Raw genomic sequence first — 19,457 nt, 5'->3', positions numbered from 1 at the left:
TATTTATTGGTGGGGGGAATTTATTACTTTTTGTTATACAGGCAAGGAGTTTTATTTCTTACCCAACTCTGCTGCAAGACTCCATGTTAGCTCAGGGGTGTGTGTGTGTGTGTGTGTGTGTGAGAGAGAGAGAGAGAGAGAGAGAGAATCTAAACTACAGAACATGTTAATACTTATATTCCTTCTAAATTTTTTCTTCTTCTTTTAAAATCCCCATAGATAACATTTTTCAGCAACAGCAAATTAGTTCTGGGCTATCAACTTAGGTAGTTTAACAGATGTGAATATTCTTTTTTTACATACTGGTGCCTTGGGCATGACAAGGTAAAAAAAAAATGGTGATCATTGTATCCATAAATCAGAGAAGAATAAAAACAGATGGCTTCTGGAACCACCTAGCAAAGAGCAATTTACCTTAATTTGGAGAAATATTTTGGTTTTGTTGCTATATTTTCCACACACTCTTGCTTTCTTGTCCTTTCTCCCCTCCCTCTCTTCCTGGGGAGACTCTGTAACCATTCAAACATTGCTTAATGAAAAGGAGGAAGTGAGACAAAAGTATGAATCCTGGGATACATAAAAACAGGAAATCAGTAGAAATCACCGTGTCGGAAACACCTGTATGAAAGTCAGGAAACTATAATTTTGCTTCCTAGATAGAGGATGCTACTGACATTCTCTTCTGTGGGCCAATTCATATAGTCCAGCATTCCCCAACCTGGTGCCCTCCAGTTGTTTTGGACAATAATTCCCAGCATTCCTGATCACTGGCCATACTGGCAGGGGCTGATGGGAGTTGAAGCCCAAACCATCTGGAGGGCACCAGGCTGTGGGACGCTGATATAGTCCTTTTTCTAGTCAGGAGATTGCGCTACGATGAATCTATTTCAGCTTCTCACAGTTTCTCATTTTCCCATTCACATGTTTGTTTTGTCCCATTGCCACATCAGTTTGCAATTTTTTAAATAAAAGTCAGCGCAAAAATTCATACACATTTTCATGCACATCATGTGAGTTTTTATATGCAGTTTTGCATAATATGTGCATTTTTGCAAGCATCTTTTCCTAATGTAATGCATATATTTTCACTACATTTTTGTCTGCATTTCCCCCTAATATGCACATTTTGTATGGATTTCTTGACTGCAGAACTGCCCTGCAAAATTTGGAGAAGTGTGGATATTTATTTATTTATTACAGTTCTACAGCGCCCAATAGCCAAAGCTCTCCGGGCAGTTCACAAAAGACTGCTAACATCTTTGCTGAGAGATTTTCCAGCACTGGGAAACTAGCTGTTGCCCCATCTGTCCCCTTTTGTACAATGCATATGTAAAGAAGCAACAACCAAATACTAAATACAACCCCCCAAATAGAGCTCTTTTCCCTTTGACATGAAAAATGTCTCCTTTCTTCTTGTTGTCAATGCTGGTATTAGCGGTATGAACTCGGAGTTCTGCTGGGTCCCAGTTACCAATTTCAGTGGATCCTCCTTTCAACTAATCCTCGTCCTCCTCGGAGGTCAAGAGGTTGTCACTGACCTGGTCCCGAAAGATGTCATGGAATTGGAAGTCCTTTTCCTGCTGTCTCTCTTCCGCTGCTGCTGTATCTTTAGCCGCCCTTTCTCCAAATTCGGACTTTAGCTTTGGCAGCATCTCTTTGTAAAGGTAATCAATAATTTCAGAGTAGTCTTTTTTGTTCCAAAAAGGGACGTTCCAAGTCTTGAGTTGGTAAAATCTGCTTTGGAAATAGCTTGGTGGGACATTTCCGATAACGTCGGAGAGATCTTCCCAATCAATTTCATTGGCACCCTCAATAATGAGTTTGTACAACCTTTCAATGAGGTTGATCTTGAATTGCAAATTTTCAGATCCATGACTCTTCATCTGCCCCCTGGACATCCTCTTAGTTACAATTGAAATCCACCTCTGTTTACATTGCCTCCAATGCCTGGTTCCCACTTTGGCCTCGGTTTGAATCCGTAGGATGCCCCTGTAGAGTTTTCTCACACCAGCACAAGTGCCTGCTCAGAATCCTCCTGCTCCAAAGCACTCTTCACCCCTTTCACTTTAGACCTCAGGATGTCTTTGACAGCGTGAACCAGTTTCTTGGCCTTTTCTTGACTCCATTGGCTGTAACTGGGTTCATACTTGATCTAAGAATACTTCCATGCGACCGAGTGGCTGCTTCGAGTCATCAGTTGAGAAATATTTTTCCAGTTGTTGCTGTGTATGGCTTGATATGCCTTGAGTTTCTTCTTCTCTTCCTCAGAATATTTTCTGTTGTAATTCTGAGGGTCAAACATTTTCCTCACGCAGTAATATACAAGCCTTCAGGGCCGCAGAATGCCTTCAGCAACTTTTACTCCAAACAAATGCTCACTCTTCAGTTTGTTGATGGCTCCTCTCTCCTCAGGAAATCTGTGAGTGAACAAGAGTTTCTCCACGCTCTCTGTCCCGCTGTCTTTCAAGAAGTCCTCAGTGTTTCTCTTCAGCCAGTCGTTCTCCTTCTGGGAAAACCTGCCAAACTTCACTGCAATGCCTAGTTTCTTAAAACGTTTAAACCTGGATAGGTCTCAATGAGCCAGGCTCTTGACTGTTACATCAGAGAGGCTCCTCACATGGGGGATGAACTCCTCCAGCTCCTGGGTAGTGGCCTCCAGATCTTGGTAAGCAAAGCTGGAAGATTCCAGGAACTCTTTGTCTGCGAGATAACATGTTTCTAAAGCAGGATGCTCGGTGGAAGATGATTCTTCCGCATCTGCATGGACAGGCGATGGGGATTTTCGTAACCCATTACTGCTCTCTGAAGTGGCCAGTTTAAGCGGAGATCCCTGCTCAGGTCTTAAGTCCAAGCTTGCAGTTTGTTCCATTGTAAGCCCATCACTGGTAGCATCCGAATCATTGGTCCTGGGAGATGTTTTACACTTCCGTAGCTTCTTTTTTTGCAACAGGGTGGCTCAATTCAGCATTTGTCACCCCCTTCCCCTTCTCCTGAGAAAGATCTGAATGCTGCATTTTGAAGAATCAGTTCTGTCATTTGTATCCCTGATGAAGGCTTCACTGGCCTCACCCTGCTCTGCCATCCATGCCTCTGCGTGCTTCTTTTTCTTCTTCAAGGCTGTGCTTTCATAAACATGACCCACATTTTCCAAGTTGTCTTCCTTCAGCGGATTGCTGGTCTTTTCTGGGGTCTCAGGGACAAAGAGCTCATCACCACTGCCTTGTCTGCCGGCCTTGCGCTTCCTCTTTCTGTTCTTCTTGCGTTGGGAGTACCAGTGTCACTGTTCAGTTCACTCTCCACCACAACTGAAAACCTAACTGGGAGTCTGTTGGAGATCTCTCTCTCTCTGTTGGCTTTCTTCTTCTCCCTTTTTTTCTTCTTGGATTTCTTTCCACGAGCCTCACTGTCCTCTGTGTCCTGCTGTTCAACAGACCCAGAAAAAAATGAGGAACGATAAAAAAACAAAGGTGAAGTAAAGGGAGGAGTCATGCACTGATCACTTTCCTCTCCATTATGCCCCTCTAAATTCTTCATCTTCGAGCCGGAGAGCTGAAAGCCATTGGCACAAAATGCATCTGCCCTGTTGGGCGTTTGATTCAAGACTGCATCCATGATGCTGGCTCTGCTCTTGTGTCTTTAACGGTTGCCCGATACACAGAAATTTAGGATTGCGCCCTCAGCAGGTGAAGATCTCCCTGCTGTGTAGCTATTTAAAAAAGGGAGCCTTCACTTGGAATAAGTCTCACCAAATGTCACAGGATGACTGCATTTCAGTACATGCAAAGTTCAGGAAATTAAATTGCAAGCGGAATGAATTTCTCTTCCAACCCTAATTCACACATGATAAGTGTTTCTTTTCCAGCGGGGGGGGGGGGATGCACCCCTCCCCAACCACCACTTTTAAAGTGTGATGTGAATGATTATTTTGTTGCAAGAACACAGGCTAAGAAGCAGGACTACATGGGGATCATACCTATGTAGGAAATGTGCCATGTGTGGAGTACCCTTTATAATATACATAACGTACGTCCTATACATAAGGGTTGCCCAGCCAGTTTTGGGGTTCTTGACTCTGTAATGCATGCATGTGTACTGGGACACCTGCTCCAAATAGACAAGCTCCTCATTGGAGGTATTAAGAATATGTAGCCATGAGTAAGAGTAAATAAATAAGGAATAAAGAAGTCTTCATTTACAAGCACACATCTTGGGTTTAGTTATTTTTCATCTATCTACCTACCTACCTACCTACCTATCTACTACATTGAGGTTTATGTTTAAAACCTTTTTCTGGTTTAACCCCCCTCCCCATTGTTACAATACAAAGCGGTAAACATATTCTGCATAATATTTGCTTGTCATTTGGCCTTTTTCTTTTCTTTCTGGCGTATGCTTTTTTGCATGAATATGAAGGTCTGTATTTTGTTGTTTTCATAAATAGAAGGCCCTTAATTTTTTTTATTGATTTTGAAGTCTTCTCTTTATACTGGCTGCTAGCAATAAAGAACAAATCATCATTTGCAGACAGTGCAATTCTGTACATGTCTATTCAGAAGCAGACATTGTACACTGAGTTGAATGGGACTTGCTCCCAGGTAAGTGTGATTCAGATTGCAGCCTTAACCGACTGTTTTGTTACCAACAATCTCTTGATTGATAGGAAAGGGGTGTGTTGTCCTAAGATAAATGCCAAACCCTCAGTTTATCAAGAACCCTCGTTATCTTTTATTGCAGATTGGAACCGATCAAACTGTAGCATCATTTTGTCAAAAGATCTCAAACAGATGCCATTTCCCAGGAACCTGAACAGAAAGCAAATGCTGCCACCTAATGGATAACTGGAGAAATTTGTCCTTTGTACTTGGAGTTGCGTGGAAAAAGATCTCTGCAAGTCATTGTAGCTGCTATTTCTGCCCTCTGAGAATAACACTGCATGGATCTGCTGAAGTGGGCTTTAATCCTTTGGTAGATTATAGAACTTCCCCCTCCCCCCTGGGTCTTTACATTTCTAACGTGAGATAGTCACACACAAATTGGATATGGATGCACACCCAGATGTGCAGCTGTAGTGCAATGCTTTTCAGAGGGCCTTTTCAGTGGTGGCACCCTGATGTCCACCCCAGAACGACTCACTTGGTGCCCACATTGTGGTCTTTTCAGTGCCAGCTGAAGATATTTTTTTTTATTTCCCTGGCTTTTCAGCCTTCACTTTGGGTTTTAGACCTTTCCCTGCTGGTGGTTTTTACTCTGGTTTAATTCTGTTTTAGTTCAAACTACCGTACAATTGCACTCATTTCACATGCCAGCAAGGTGATGCTCAAAATCCTACAAGCTAGGCTTCAGCAGTATGTGAACCAAGAACTACTGGAAGTGCAAGCTGGGTTTCGAAGAGGCAGAGGAACTAGAGATCAAATAGCTAACATTCGCTGGATCATGGAGAAAGCAAGAGAATTCCAGAAAAATGTCTATTTCTGCTTCATTGACTATGCTAAAGCCTTTGATTGTGTGGATCACAACAAACTCTGGCAAATTCTTAAAGAGATGGGAGTACCAGACCACCTTACCTGTCTCCTGAGAAACCTGTACGACGGTCAAGAAGCAACAGTAAGAACCGGACATGGAACAACCGATTGGTTCAAAATTGGGAAAGGAGTACGACAAGGCTGCATATTGTCACCCTGCTTATTTAACTTATATGCAGAATACATCACGAGAAATGCCAGGTTGGATGAATCACAGGTCGGAATTAAGATTGCCGGGAGAATTATCAACAACCTCAGATACGCGGACGATACCACCCTAATGGCAGAAAGCGAAGAGGATCTAAACAGCCTCTTGTTGAGGGTGAAAGAGGAGAGTGCAAAAGCTGGTTTGAAACTCAACATTAAAAAAATGAAGATTATGGCATCTGGCCCCATCACTTCCTGGCATACAGAAGGGGAAGAAATGGAAGCAGTGACAGATTTTACTTTCTTGGGCTCCAAGATCACCGCAGACAGTGACTGTAGCCATGAAATTAAAAGACGCTTGCTCCTTGGGAGGAAAGCTATGGCAAACCTAGACAGCATAGTAAGAAGCAGAGACATCACCTTGCCAACAAAGGTTCGAATAATCAAAGCTATGGTTTTCCCAGTAGTAATGCATGGCTGTGAAAGAGGGACTATAAGGAAGGCTGAGCGCCGAAGAATTGCTGCTTTCAAACTGTGGTGCTGGAGAAGACTCTTACGAGTCCCCTGGACTGCAAGGAGGTCAAATCAGTCCATCCTAAAGGAAATCAACCCTGAGTGCTCATTGGAAGGACATATACTGAAGCTGAAGCTCAAATATTTTGGCCACCTAATGTGAAGAGAAAACTCCCTGGAAAAGACCCTGATGCTGGGAAAGATGGAAGGCAAAAGGAGAAGGGGACGGCAGAGGATGAGATGGCTAGATAGCATCACCGATGCAATGAATATGAATTTGAGCACACTCCGGGAAAGAGCGGAGGACAGGGAGGCCTGGCGTGCTATGGTCCATGGGGTCATGAAGAGTTGGACACGACAACGACTGAACAAATTCTGTTTTAAACCTTTAAAGGTTTTATATAATGTTTTATCATGTTGTATTTTTGGGTTTTAATTGCTGTGAACTGCCCAGAGAGTTTTAGCTATTGGGTGGTATAGAAATGTAACAAATAAATACATGAAAAAATCAAATGTGGCTCCATGTTGTTAGTACGTGTGGTGTGTGTGTGTGGATGGTGCTGCCCCACATTGAAACTTAGGAATGAAAATGCATGCCCCTGTCTTGAGATACAAGGAACTGCAACAAGATCAGAACCAGAACCATGCTATAAATCCATACCCCTATAACTGCTGGCTTGGTAAATGTGTAACGTTCTCTTAATTCCTTCTTATACTGGTTTGTGGGAGTGCTTTTTGCAGCTTGTCATGAAGAAGGCAGCGTGGTTGCTTATCAGCCTAGGAAACGGTGATGACATTATTCTCTCAGCCTGTACCCCTTGTACTAGTTGCCTTCGGAGTAGCATATTGAACTGAAGACACTTTGCCGGGATTGTCTGGCCCTTAGCAGCAGAAGCCCTGGCTGTGTAATTGAAACCAGCTTCTTCAGTCTTGCCCTGGTGACTTTCTGTGACTTCAGATACCATCTGCTGTTGGGGAATGCACCCCCACTCATCTGGTCTCTGGTAGGCCCCTCAGATGGAATGTATTCCCTCTCAATCTTCACTGCTGTTCCTGACTCCTCACCTCTTATAAAGCACCAAAATACTATTTTATTCTGTCACTTCTTTGAAATCTACTGATTCCCTCTTACTGTATCTTCCCCCCATCCTCTTTCCTTTTTTTTCACCCTTCAAAATGTATTTTAATTGGGCTTGCATGTGATTTGTATTGCCTTTTTAGACATTATATGACACAATTGGAGAGCCAAATGCATTTTTATCATATTCCACATAAAGCTTCTGCAGAATGCTGGTTAACAGGGGAACACAAAGTAAATGATTGATAGGTAAATAGTCAATATTAAATTGGCAGAAACTTTGCATTTATTCCTTAGTAGCAGCAGGTAGTCACCTGGATGTAATTCTTTAGCCTGTAGGTGTGTTTACTGAATTTTTTTTTAATTGCATTTCGATACCACCTGATAGCCAAAGCTCTCTGGGAGGTTCACAAAAATTACAACCCTAGAATACAACATGACAAAAGAAAAATAATATAAAACCTTAAAAAAATTAAAACAGAATAAAACCAAAGTAAAAACCAGAATGAAAGCCAGCTGCCGGATAAAGATGTAAAAAAAAAGAACACATTTAAAACAAAAGTGAAAGACTCAAAACCCTGGGAAAATAACAAGGTCTTCACTTGGCATCAAAAAAATCACAACATATGGGCCTGGCAAGCGTCTCTGGTGTGCCACCGTTGAAAAGGCCCTGTCAGATCTCCTATTGCTATTAAATTATTTAAATAAATGTAATATTTAACATTTACAGTATCACTAACTCAAGTGAAGATTTCACTTGAGGAGATCTAACCAGAAGTAAGCGAAATCATTAATGAACGTAGGCAGCTCTAGCTATCTACAGTGTGTATGCTCAACAGGCCCTTGAGTAGCAGTCTGGATGTATTAATTTAACCTCCAGCTGAAAAAAATCTAGCTGTGCAAAATACTCAGCTTGCTGTCCTAGTAGCATCACTAAAGTTTACCATCTCCCCCATGTTGCTATGCAACACCCACTTCCTCTTTTCATCCTCATATATGCACACTGGAGTTGCGATACATCCATAATGACATTTAGGGAGCAATCCAATGCCTGGAGAATGCTGGGAGTTCTAGGACTTTTTTCTGTCTCAACAGGCATAGGTTTGCACCCTTAGATGGATTTGTCTGCTATGGAATGGTGTTCAGTGCATATGGCTTTATTACCTTTTGGTTCAAGTTTGATCTCTGTCTTTTTCCTGAGCACTTGAGTGGTCGGAAAAAACTTTTGTTGGATTAACAACCTATAAGGCTTTGTGGGGAAATATGTATATGTTCACCAAGGTACCCATTTATTAAATTATAATAATTATTTCTAAATTTGCACCTATGTGTATCAATTAGCATATGCAAATTTTATGTTGTGGCTGGTCTGTGCCTGTAATTAAATAAAAGTAAAGTTATGTAAATCAGTGTCCCCCTTTGGGCCTGATGCATTTCCTCTTTTTTTGGTGATTCATAAGTGGCTACCCTATTTCCAACACAGGGCTGTGGAGCCTAGTCAATCAGGTTTCCCATTCCTATGAAAGAGATTGTACACATACACATTTAGAAGGTGGGCCCCTTCAGTGTTGGGATGTATGAGAAATTCATTTCAGTTCATTTTTTACCAGGATTTACTCAGTTTGCACCTTCCAGTCTGAACACAACTCAGATGCAATCTATAGTCAAAGTCCGTACATTTCCGAGCTTGCAATGTGATTCATGGACACCCCCCCCCCCCGCAAAAGCATTTGACAGCATGCATACATTTCAAAAAAGCATACATTTCAAAATGTGTACATTTCAAAAGTGTGCGCAATTGATGCATATATTTGGAAAAACACATACGGAAATAACGCATGGATTTTCATGCAAGAAGAAAAAAGCAAAGCTCAAAATCTGATATGGACTCGAGTCGGAATGAGCTTTGAATTCAGAGAACTTCAGCGAGCTCAAGTTTTGCTGATTCGCACATCCTTTATTCAGATCGAGCCAATCATGCATTGGTGAGGGAGTGTGGCCAGTGCCTGGGATGTCATCAAGGGTGCTAAGCTAGCTCTGCACATTCCCACTTACTCTCTCATGTGTTTAAAGCAAACACCTGAAGAGGGCCAGTGTGCATAAGATAGTCTATGTGTAGCCCTTTGGATCCTGGACATGGAGATTAGCTGTGTTTTGCCATTGTATGGATCCACTTGAATACTTTGCTAAGAGATAACCCTTTCTCTGGCTAATTTTTGGGTGTTTGTTTTCGTAATTATTCTCTGCAAGAGGCAAAAAATCCCCTTCCAAAAATAAGCGTGCTTACGTAAGAGTTTAATGAGCCTTTGCCTCTAATGAGTCAGCTTTTTTGAGGAAGAATTTGCAGTGCAAAAATGTTGTAATATTTATGCTGAAATAAAATTATGTGACAAAAAACATATATCCCAAAGCCCTCTTTCCCTCTCTGAGGGAATATCAAAAAGCGAATCCCTGGAAACAAAATTCCAAATCATTTATAGTTCAGTCAAATGGTACTGGCTTAATTGTTAGAATCTGGCATGATTTATCACAGTGTTTGGGATAGGCTTTGGGTTTCTAACAAGAATTAGGGAAGGGAGAACTGAATACTACATTGACTAGAGTACATACGAGCCTTCCCCCCTGATGTCCTCATGATGAGTTGGACTACAACTCTCACCATTCCAAGCCAGCTTGTGTGTGTTTTTGCACCCTCACATTTTCAATGCGAGGGTGCAATCCTATGCACCCTCAATCCTATGCATGCTTAGACAAAAAACAAAAAGTCCTACAACTCCCAGCACCCCCCAGCTAGCATTGTAGGGTTTTCCCCCCTGTCTAAACATGCATAATCTTGTGGCTTAAATTATTTAAATATTTATTTTATATGCCACTCTATAGCAGAAAGTTTTTGAGTTGGTTTATACAATGGAACAGGTTAAAAACAACAAATACAATAATAAAAATCTAAAATAAAAAAATCTAAAAATAAACAATATATCATATAAACTACAAAGTAGCGGCGCTGGCACAAATTATCACAAGCTTGTCCCACAGGTACCAGGAAATATATACCAAGTTGTTATTCAACAAGACCCCCCAAGCCAACCACTCTGAGGCCTGCTAAAACAGAGACATTTTCCCCAGCCTTCTAAAAGTTGACAGGCTTTTATGGGGAGGGAATTTGGCAATGGTGCCACTATAGAAAAGGCCCCGTTCATTGTCATCATTATCATCAGTCCAGCCTCTGACACAGATGGAACCTGGAGTGGGACACCTTCAGGTGACCGTAGTGGGGTTTATATGAAAGGTATGAATATGGCAGTGTTTGTTCTTGGAAAAATGATATGGCACTGGAGCTTTCTGGAACTATAACTTGCATTATTTGCCCATTTTTCACTTGTTGCTTTTGGTTATTTAAAGAACATTTGCATGTGCTGAACCCCCACCCCACCCCCAGTGGCACAGCATTGGTACATGCTTTCCAAATAACTAGGCAACATTAATTAGTGGGACCATTTCAAAACAAATCATACATCTGGTACAGTACGCCCTAATACCCCAAATACGGCTGTATCATACATCTATATAAGGGCATTATGATGACGGCAGTTTTATTTTTTACTTCCTTTCCTAATAAATCCCTAGTGTGAAATGTTGCCATTTTAACCGCCACTGCTGAGGAAAAGTTGTGGGCTTGTGTTTGGTAGGGAATAGCTGCTGGAGGGCTAGTCTTTGTGAATTCCAACGCTAATTGATCTGACACACATCTTCTGGGCCTAATGTGTGGATTAGAACATGGTTGTCTACCAACTGTGCACGTCCCAAACGTTCCAACTCAGCTTGGCCCCCAAACATATTTTGATATGTATTTTGAGGGAAAAATATATTTAGAAATGAATATTGAAATAGTCCTGAAATGTACATTTTCATGCTGATCTTTAAAAAAAAAATCACAATCCAGAAATGGGATTGAATAGACTTTTGAGTGAACTCACATATGACAAAATCACAATGCTTGCCATGTGGGTTTATATTAATATATGTGTGTGTGTGTGTGTGTGTGTAGACAGAGGTTATAAAAGGCAGGAGCAGACAGTTAGTTGGAGACAGAGGTAGGGTTTAGAGAGAAAGACAGGGCCTTAGGGTTTGATTAAGCTACATCTAGATAGTGGGGTTGTGAGAATAGGAGTTAGAAGGGGTAGAGTAGGCAAGGTAAACCAGGAACTGAGTGTATAAGATATAACATCTATTGTATTAAATCAACTTTAATTTGTTTTCAAATTATAAAATCCCACATCCTGTTCATCTTTCTGTGCTACCAACAGAAGCATTTCTTGGGCACTTCTCCTGGTTGGGTAAAGGGAACCAATTTGGCATATCGGGTGCCTCTTTTACCTGGTGAATTTAGGGGTTGAGGCCTGTGGGACAGTGAGGGCAGCTGTCCCAAAGCAGAGGCAGACGGACCTGAGGGAGGGCTACGTCACCCCACGCAAAAGTGACATAAATTAGAAATAGAAATTAGAAATATCTCACCCATCCCTAGTGAGATCTTAATTAAATAGGGTGGGGTACAAATAAATAAATAAATTTTAAATAATTTAATAAATACAATTTATTAGTTTAGATAGATAGATAGATAGTGCTTGGGGTCTTAGGAAACAAATCCACTTCCTTGAGCTAGAGGTAGGCAGAGAAATGCCCTCACCCCGGTGCCAGCTTGTCTGGCCAAAAGGAGGGGGCATTGTGGGCGAGTGGGGTGACAAGACGTAGGGGCCTCTGATTGGTGCACCCCAGTGGCACCACCGTGCTAGGAGGGGCAGGCTGAGTTGCCTTAAACTCAGCCCCCTTCCCAATCTCAGCTCTCTGGCTCTACGCAGCTAGAGAGAACTACAAGTTCGCCGAGAAACAACGAAGGACATCTGCCTGCTGGAGACCGGCTTCGTCGTCTTCCCAGCCACGTGAACTCGGCATGCAATCTGCGCACCCAAAGCCTCGCTGACGTTGAGGCCTAACCAGTGCTGAGTAGAGAGGGACTAGTACTTCGCGGTGGGGGGCGCGTGCTCTAGCGCGGTTCCATCGTGGCCGGCGCTTCCCTCCCACGCGCGCCCGGGTGCCGCGCCGTCAATCGCCCGCCCCTCCCTCTCCCCGGCTGTGGCGTGCCTGTGCCGCCGCGGCCCCTAGGTTGCTGGCCTTTCCCAGCGAGGTGGTTGTGTGTAGGCGCCGCCCCCCCTCAACCGGCGCTTGCCGCCTGAGCGGGCGCACCGGCGATTGTGCAGGCGCGTGCCCGGTTGCCGCGCCGTCTTTCTTCCCTGTTGGGGCGCCGGCAGTTGCGGAGGCCGAGCGCCCGCCCCTCCCTCTCCGGCTGCAGTGTGCCTGCGCCACCGCAGCCCCAGGTTTGCTGGCCCTCGCGGCGGGTTGCTCGTGTGTGGGTGCCGGCCCCCCCCTCAGCCGGCGCTTGCCGCCCCAGCAGGAGTGCGAGCGGCGGTGCCGGCGCGCGCTCGGGTGCGACGCCGGTTGGCCCATTCCCCGGCGTGGCGCCGGTGATTGTGGCTGCTCGGTGCCCCCCCTCCTTACCGCAGCCCTGAGTCCCCGGCGCTCTCGATGGGGTGTGCGTCTCCGTGCGCCGCCCCTTCTGGTTGCAGTTGCAGGGCCGGTGTGAGTGCCGCGCGGCACGAGCGTGCGCGCGGCGCTGCTGGCTGCTGGCACTTTCCGGCCTTGGGTGGGGTGCCAGTGCTTAGAGCGATGGCGTGCTCGCCCAGCTTCCTTTCTGCGAGCACTCGTCCGCCCCCCCATAATAATAATAAATAAATAAATAAATAAATAAATTAAAAAAAACTGCGGCCAGGCGCCCACCCCCCCCACCGGGGGGGAGCGCCTGCTTGACAAACCAGGGGTCCCGGGTTTGATCCCCGGCATCTCCAGGCAGGGCTAGGAAATAATCCTGCCAGAACACCCTGGAGAGCCATTGTTGCCGAGCAGTGTTGGCACTCTGTGGCTGGAGGGAGCAATGGTCTGGCCCCATATAAGGCAGTTTCCAACGTTCAGCCAAAAAACAAAAAAACAAAAACAAAAACGCTTTTGTTCTCGCTGGTGGCTGCACGGGCCTGGGCGCCAGCTCTTGCTGCCTCCCGCGAGCGTGGGGAGCTTGCGGCGGCAGCACGTGCATCCCCCCCCAAAAATACACAAACAAACTCGAAAATACACAAAACAAACAAAACAAAATAACCACCTGGGGACGCCCGCGCTTAGGAGCGGCTCCCGTGGCCGCAGGCCCTTGCTGCGCCTCTTTGGTGCCGGGATTAAAGCAGACAGCAACTCCGCCCCCCCCTTCACAGCCACTGTGCTATAGTGGCTAGGGTGTTGGACTGGGACTTGAGAGTCCCAGGTTCTAGACTCCTTTCTGGGGGCATCGTTTAAGGCTGAGCCCCTGCTGGGCATGCAGGAGGTCCCAGGTCCAGTCCCGGCATTTCCTGATAGGGCTAGAAAACCTCTATCTGAACCCCTGCAGAGCCATTGAGTGAGCCACAGATTCTCCACCCCTGCCCTATAAGCAAATAAAGTTAATGGCTAGACACACGGTGTCTTAACCGTGAACACATAGACACATACAGAGAGAGGGTCTATGTTTTTGAGCTCACCTCTCTAGCCGCTGCCAGACACTGAGGGTGTCCCCCCCGTCCGGTGGTAATGGCGGCACAGTCGCCTGTTGCCCGGGGTGCCCTGTGACTAGTCCACTGGAACTTCCTGCTATGTGCTTTGACCCTTGCCGCTTTTACTTCTTGGAGTGGTGGTTGATGTGTTGGACTGGTCCGGGCACACGGGCCCTTGTTTCTTCTTGCCAATGTCATACCAAGCTTACCCCACTTTCTACATCATGCCCCCCCTAGAAGGGCCAAGGTTGAAAGATCGAGAAAGGTTGGGCCCCGGAAGAGTAGGGCCCTGCCTCCCATCCCCAACAGTCCGCTATCAAGGCCCGATTCTGAGTTAGATGATGAAACGGACCCGGTTTGGGTGGCAATTCTTGCTCAGCATTCTTCAGGGATCCTGTTGGTCCAGCCTAAGTGAACGCGACAGCAGACCCAGCGCTCGCTACTTATTTCTATTTCAGCTCGTCTCTGGGTTCAGTGCACCCGTACGCCATTGAGGTCTCCATCTCGCCTTCGCAGGTTCACCATGGCAGCATTCCACCACTGTAGGCAGTCCACCTTCCTGCGGCATCTCCGTCAGCAGCGATCCAAGCAACATCCTCCTCCTTGGGGTTTCGCCCAGGCCAGGCGACACACCACAGCTGGAGGCGGTCCGCCCTCATGGGGCATCTCCATCAGGAGCACTACAAGGAGCATCGCCTCCCTTGCTCTCGGGGACCCAGACACAGCTGCCCTGGATATGGGTGGGATGATTGCACCTCACCCCAGTTGTCCAGTCGGGTGACCTTCAGGGCCGTGGTGTTGCCGCCTTAGGTTACCTCCCTGGGGCGGCTGTCCCTCCCAATGTCATCTCCCTATAGGACGCCCGGGCCACTTGTAGCTCCGCCAGTCACACCCCAGTAACCCCAGCCGCTTAATGCAGCATCTTACTGGGTTTTGACTGGATTAATTTAGGATCCCTCGCCTGCCCCCGCCTATTGAGGCATCCACGTAAGGGACGTATCAGATCCCTATGCTAATCTGGTGAGTTGTTTTGTCACCAGGGCTACTCCTTCTCGTAATGTCTTTCACCTGAGGAGGTGTTTGAATGGCTTGTTGAGGCCTCTCGCAGGAGGGCCGCCATTGCCCTGCTCTGCGTAAGAATCTGTTGGACCAGGACCTTTCGCTCCAAGTGTTGACTCCTTCCCGGTCGGGATTGGCAACAGATCTGGCAGTGGCCACACTTACCAGGTGGTCTCGTGCACTGGCCCTCGGCCTATGGCGGGTCCGCTGCTTCAGCACTGCTATCTGTGCAGGGAATAAAGCCACAAGGGCACATACTCCCAGGACACGTGCAGTTTCCGTCGTGAGTGCTCCCTTGTAGCAGTCAGTACTCATGCACCTCTTGTCCAATGCCCGGGGATGGGGAGGTCCCCCTTGGAAAAGCCGAGACAGTAGGAAGCTCTGGATGGCCCATGCCTAGTTAGGTTGGTGCTGTTACTCCGGCTTAAGACACTACCCCAACTGGGGGAACACATCTTAATTTGGAACTTGGTTTATGCTAGGTTCTAAGCAGTTAACAAGGCAATACCGGCAGAAGGGTTTTAGCCCCCCCCTTTTTTCTCCACACCCCGTTATCTACTCTAGGGATCTCCCTTCTTGAAATGGTACCCAGGAAATCTTCTAGGGTGCTATCCTGATTCGTAACCTCTCTTCCCTGAGGGCCAGTCAGTTAATCACAAGATCCCTGATCATCTCTGCTCAATGTGACACACCTCTTCATGAGGCAGCTGTTGGTCTGGGATCCTGTCCACGGGTCCCTGAGGGGCATGTGCTACATGGAGTCCAAAGACGGTGGTCAATGTTCTGACCTATTGCAAGTATTGCTCCCCTTTACTGTCTTCGGTGCCCATTAGCTCACAAAGGCTGATGGCCTGTCTTCCACGGCAACATTCGGTGAAGCCTATCCGATACCCTTAGGTGTTATTCTCACTTCCCTCAGGACAACTTTCAGGTCTTTTAGGCACAGCTCCAAGCAGTTATACATCAGGCATGGCTTCAACTTAGTAGGGCTTTAATGGCACCTCTTTCCGGAAGCGTGAGCTTCTCCTCAAAGCCGGACTGCGGACTCACATGGTTCCACTGCTACGCCATGGAGTTTCAGATTCTTAGGGCAGGTCCGATCGTGCTGTGGATAGTGGCCTGTAGAGTGGAGACTGCTGCCCCCGCCAAGCACATTGTGGGATGACCTTATAGCCAAGTCAGTAACACCCCCCCTTTCGGTATGACAACATGACCACGTTATTCATTCTCCGTCCTCCTGAAATTGGAGGGTCATGTCATGTGCCAGTGTGTTCACGCTCCAGAGTCAGTGTTACAACATCTGGTTCTGGCTCCACCATGTGCCGGGTTAGGCAAACCCAATTGTCGATGCCTTGTCATGCAATTAGGTCAACATCTCCCAGGACTTAGCCCTGTGGGTGCTCCATTCCCAGATCCCATCCTTGCAGTACTATGGGAGACCGGGATACTGAAGCCAGGCATGCCAGCCAGCATTCCATGGCTCTCTATACAGAAGCCTCCTGCAACAGAGCAGATGGGGTGTGCCACACATTAGGCAAAGCCTCAGTGATAGGATTCATGGCCATTATCTATAGATCATTGGCCACAATTTCACGTCTCCTTAAGGAACAACAGAATATTTGGGACCGCAAGCTGGCCAATTAGCCTTCGGCCCACAAAGGTGGGTTTCACTGATTCCATGTCAGATTTTAGGTTTCGGCATGCAAGATAGTGTTGGGCACAGATGTTGCCTGCATTAGTAAATTAATCACCCTCTCTCTCCGGATACCCCTTTCGGGCTCTGGGAGTAATGGCCATCCATTTGAGCTTTCCAATAAGACTTTCCCTGTTCCACGTAGCAGCCTTAACAGAATGCAGGGTTGGTCTGGGCTCACAAGGCCGACTCGTCCCGGAGGGCCTCGATTTGCTTCAAGGTACAGGTCTGGCCCAATGTAACCCATTTACATATTTGTGAGCAAACTGATCGGTATGGCAAGGGCACGGCAGCAGCCCACGGCCAAACGCAAGTCAACGGATTATGCTCTGGTGGCACCTTACGGGTTTTATAGAGTGCCACGGGTCAGAGGAGGGGCCCCCGTTGTTGTTGTTGTTTTTTTTAATCAATTCAACGGTTTACTGTTGACTGAAGGGCAATTGGGCAGTTCCTGCATTAGCTTTACCCCACTAGGCCTAGGTAATTTGCAGTTCAGAACCCACTGTTGTTACATGGAAGCAGTCTCCATGGCAGCCTCTGGAGATTTCTCTCTCAGGCATGTTACGACATTTCAAATGGGGCTTCTCAGTGTTTCGGCCTGCATTCGCGAGTTGTCCGCTTCTTCCTGATGCAATTTTTGCTTTGCTGGCTCTAATGTGCTTATTCCTTAGACCAGCAGACTCGTTGTACGCCGCTACGGGTGCTCTTACATGGGCACGTTATGATGTCTGGAGCTGCATGAAGGGCGTGTATGTCGTCTTCACACTTCAGCTTCTGTCACCCCGTCACATTAAGATCCAGTGGCTCCATAGATGTGGCATACGATGGGAGTCCCCTCCTCACTCTGTCCCACCAAAGTTTGTCAGTCTTCCTCCGCAGGTCCAGGTGCTGCACATTGGAGGGAATGACTTCGGCTGTAAGCCAGGCAAGGACCTGATGGAACAGGCCTTGGTTGAGATGCAGGTGGTCTGGCATACCTGGCCGGAAGTAGCCTATTGCAGCCCTCACTGCTCCCATGGATCAATGGGAAGGAATGGAATGACGTTGCCAGTAGCAGGGCACGTCTGAAAGTGCACAGAGAATTGGCTTATGGCCAAGTGAATGAGGTGTTGGATTCACCACCCACCAGGGAATTCTGTGGACATGGAGGGAGCGTTACAGGTGAGACAGTGTCCGCCTGTCTCATTTAGTGAATAACATATGTCTGTCTGATCGGCAAAGGGGCCTGCGGGAAGTTCTTCTGCGCAGGTGGGGGGAGTTTCACAAGCTCTAGGCTTGTGACTCCTGTGGCGGCTAGGACGGGCAAAAACAGGGAAGTAGGGATGGTGTGCATGCAGAGGCACCTTATGGTGACAGGTGACGCCTGAGGGCCCCCCGAACGGGTTGTGCGGCTTGGCGGGGGGATAAGGGTTGCCTGGGAGACCAACCCTACTCACTCACCCAGGTGTTGTGCGGCACCGGGTCGGGGGTGACACCGGAAGGTCTACCTCCCCCAGAAGGGGCAGTCCGGAGGGATGGCGAGATCACCGCCACCCCTCAGGCTGGGTATGTTTTCGCCCAAGAAGTGCCAGCTAGCTGCTGACACAGTTAGATGCCCGTCCTAGTTACCCCTTTGCAAGTATTTAATAAATGTGGCCCAGTTTTCAACCCAAGCTTGTTGTCTGCGTCTTCTTTAACCCATCTCCGCTCGCAAGTGTGTGCACAAGATCTTCAGGGCTGTACAGTGATGCAGTTGGGCAATTTTAAACTTTGGACTTCGTGGTCTTTCGGAGGCCTCCCTCTCTAGATGGCAATGTGTATAACTTACTTCAGAATGTGGCAAGCTAGTCCTCCTCTTGTATATGCGGGCCCTTCTGCTCATTCTCAGTCCTGCTCCTAAATCCTGCTTTGACAGCACCACTGAGAATGTACTTTAGACTTTCCACTCCCATGCTATCCCCTCATCTGCCATCGTGGAGAATGAAGGTTTTGAGGAGGAAGAGATCATACTGGGAAAGAAGAAAACCCCTCAGAAAGGATAATTTCTTGGGGTCTTAACTGATATCCTCTTATGCCAAAGATATGCTGATGGGAGGTGGAAATGTACTGGTAAACAGGACATTGGACTAATGGGCCCTGACCCAATCCAGCATGGCTGCTCTTATCTTTTTATGAAAATTTAGATGTATTTGTAATGGAAGATGAAGGGAGCATGAGTGGATGCATAGAAAAGGGTATGTGAATAGCTGCATTGTAAGGATCCATTGAAGAATGACCTCTTTTATTCTCAGACATCATGGACCATCACAAATTAATTTAAATGGAATGAGAGAGACTGTTAGTACTAAAAGTTTAGTTAATCTTGAAGGAAGAAGTCTAATTGAATAGGTTGTGAACATATTAAGAATAAATGGGCATGGTCTGAAGGCACATGAGGCAGCTACTTTGCTGAAGCTAAGCAGGTCTGGTCAGTGCTTAGAGGGGAGAACACCTGGGAACTGCATGTAGCCACCTTGAGTTCCACAATGGAAGAAAGGTGGGAAAAAAAGAAAGAAAGACAAGGACAAACTTTACTTTGGATGTTCAGGTGCGTGCGTGTGTGCGTGTATGTGTATGAGCGTGTGTGTGAGAGAGAAAGATTTAGTAATGGAGGACAGAAAGGCCTGGTCTTTGGTGCAGTCAGTAGTTGTACCAATAGATAATTGCACAAAAAAGAGAGAGCTTTTGTGATTATTTTAAGTCTGTTTTATACCACATAATAACTATAGCAGGAGTGCACAATCCATAGCTCAGGGGCTGCATATGCCCCTCCAGCATTAATTCTGACCTCCAAG

At 46.5% G+C, this 19,457-nt stretch overlaps 1 pseudogene; it reads right to left on the bottom strand.

Annotated features, from left to right (window-relative positions):
• Positions 1-1,496: 1,496 nt before the first annotated feature.
• Positions 1,497-3,014, bottom strand: LOC146340018 (transcription termination factor 1-like; annotated as a pseudogene).
• Positions 3,015-19,457: the final 16,443 nt, after the last annotated feature.

Source organism: Heloderma suspectum, chromosome 7, assembly GCF_057233095.1.
Source record: "Heloderma suspectum isolate Gila_16-S chromosome 7, 16-S_ref, whole genome shotgun sequence".
In the NCBI taxonomy this organism is placed as follows: domain Eukaryota; kingdom Metazoa; phylum Chordata; class Lepidosauria; order Squamata; family Helodermatidae; genus Heloderma; species Heloderma suspectum.
Note: the sequence above shows the minus strand (reverse complement) of the source record. Positions and strands in the feature narration are given on the sequence as shown.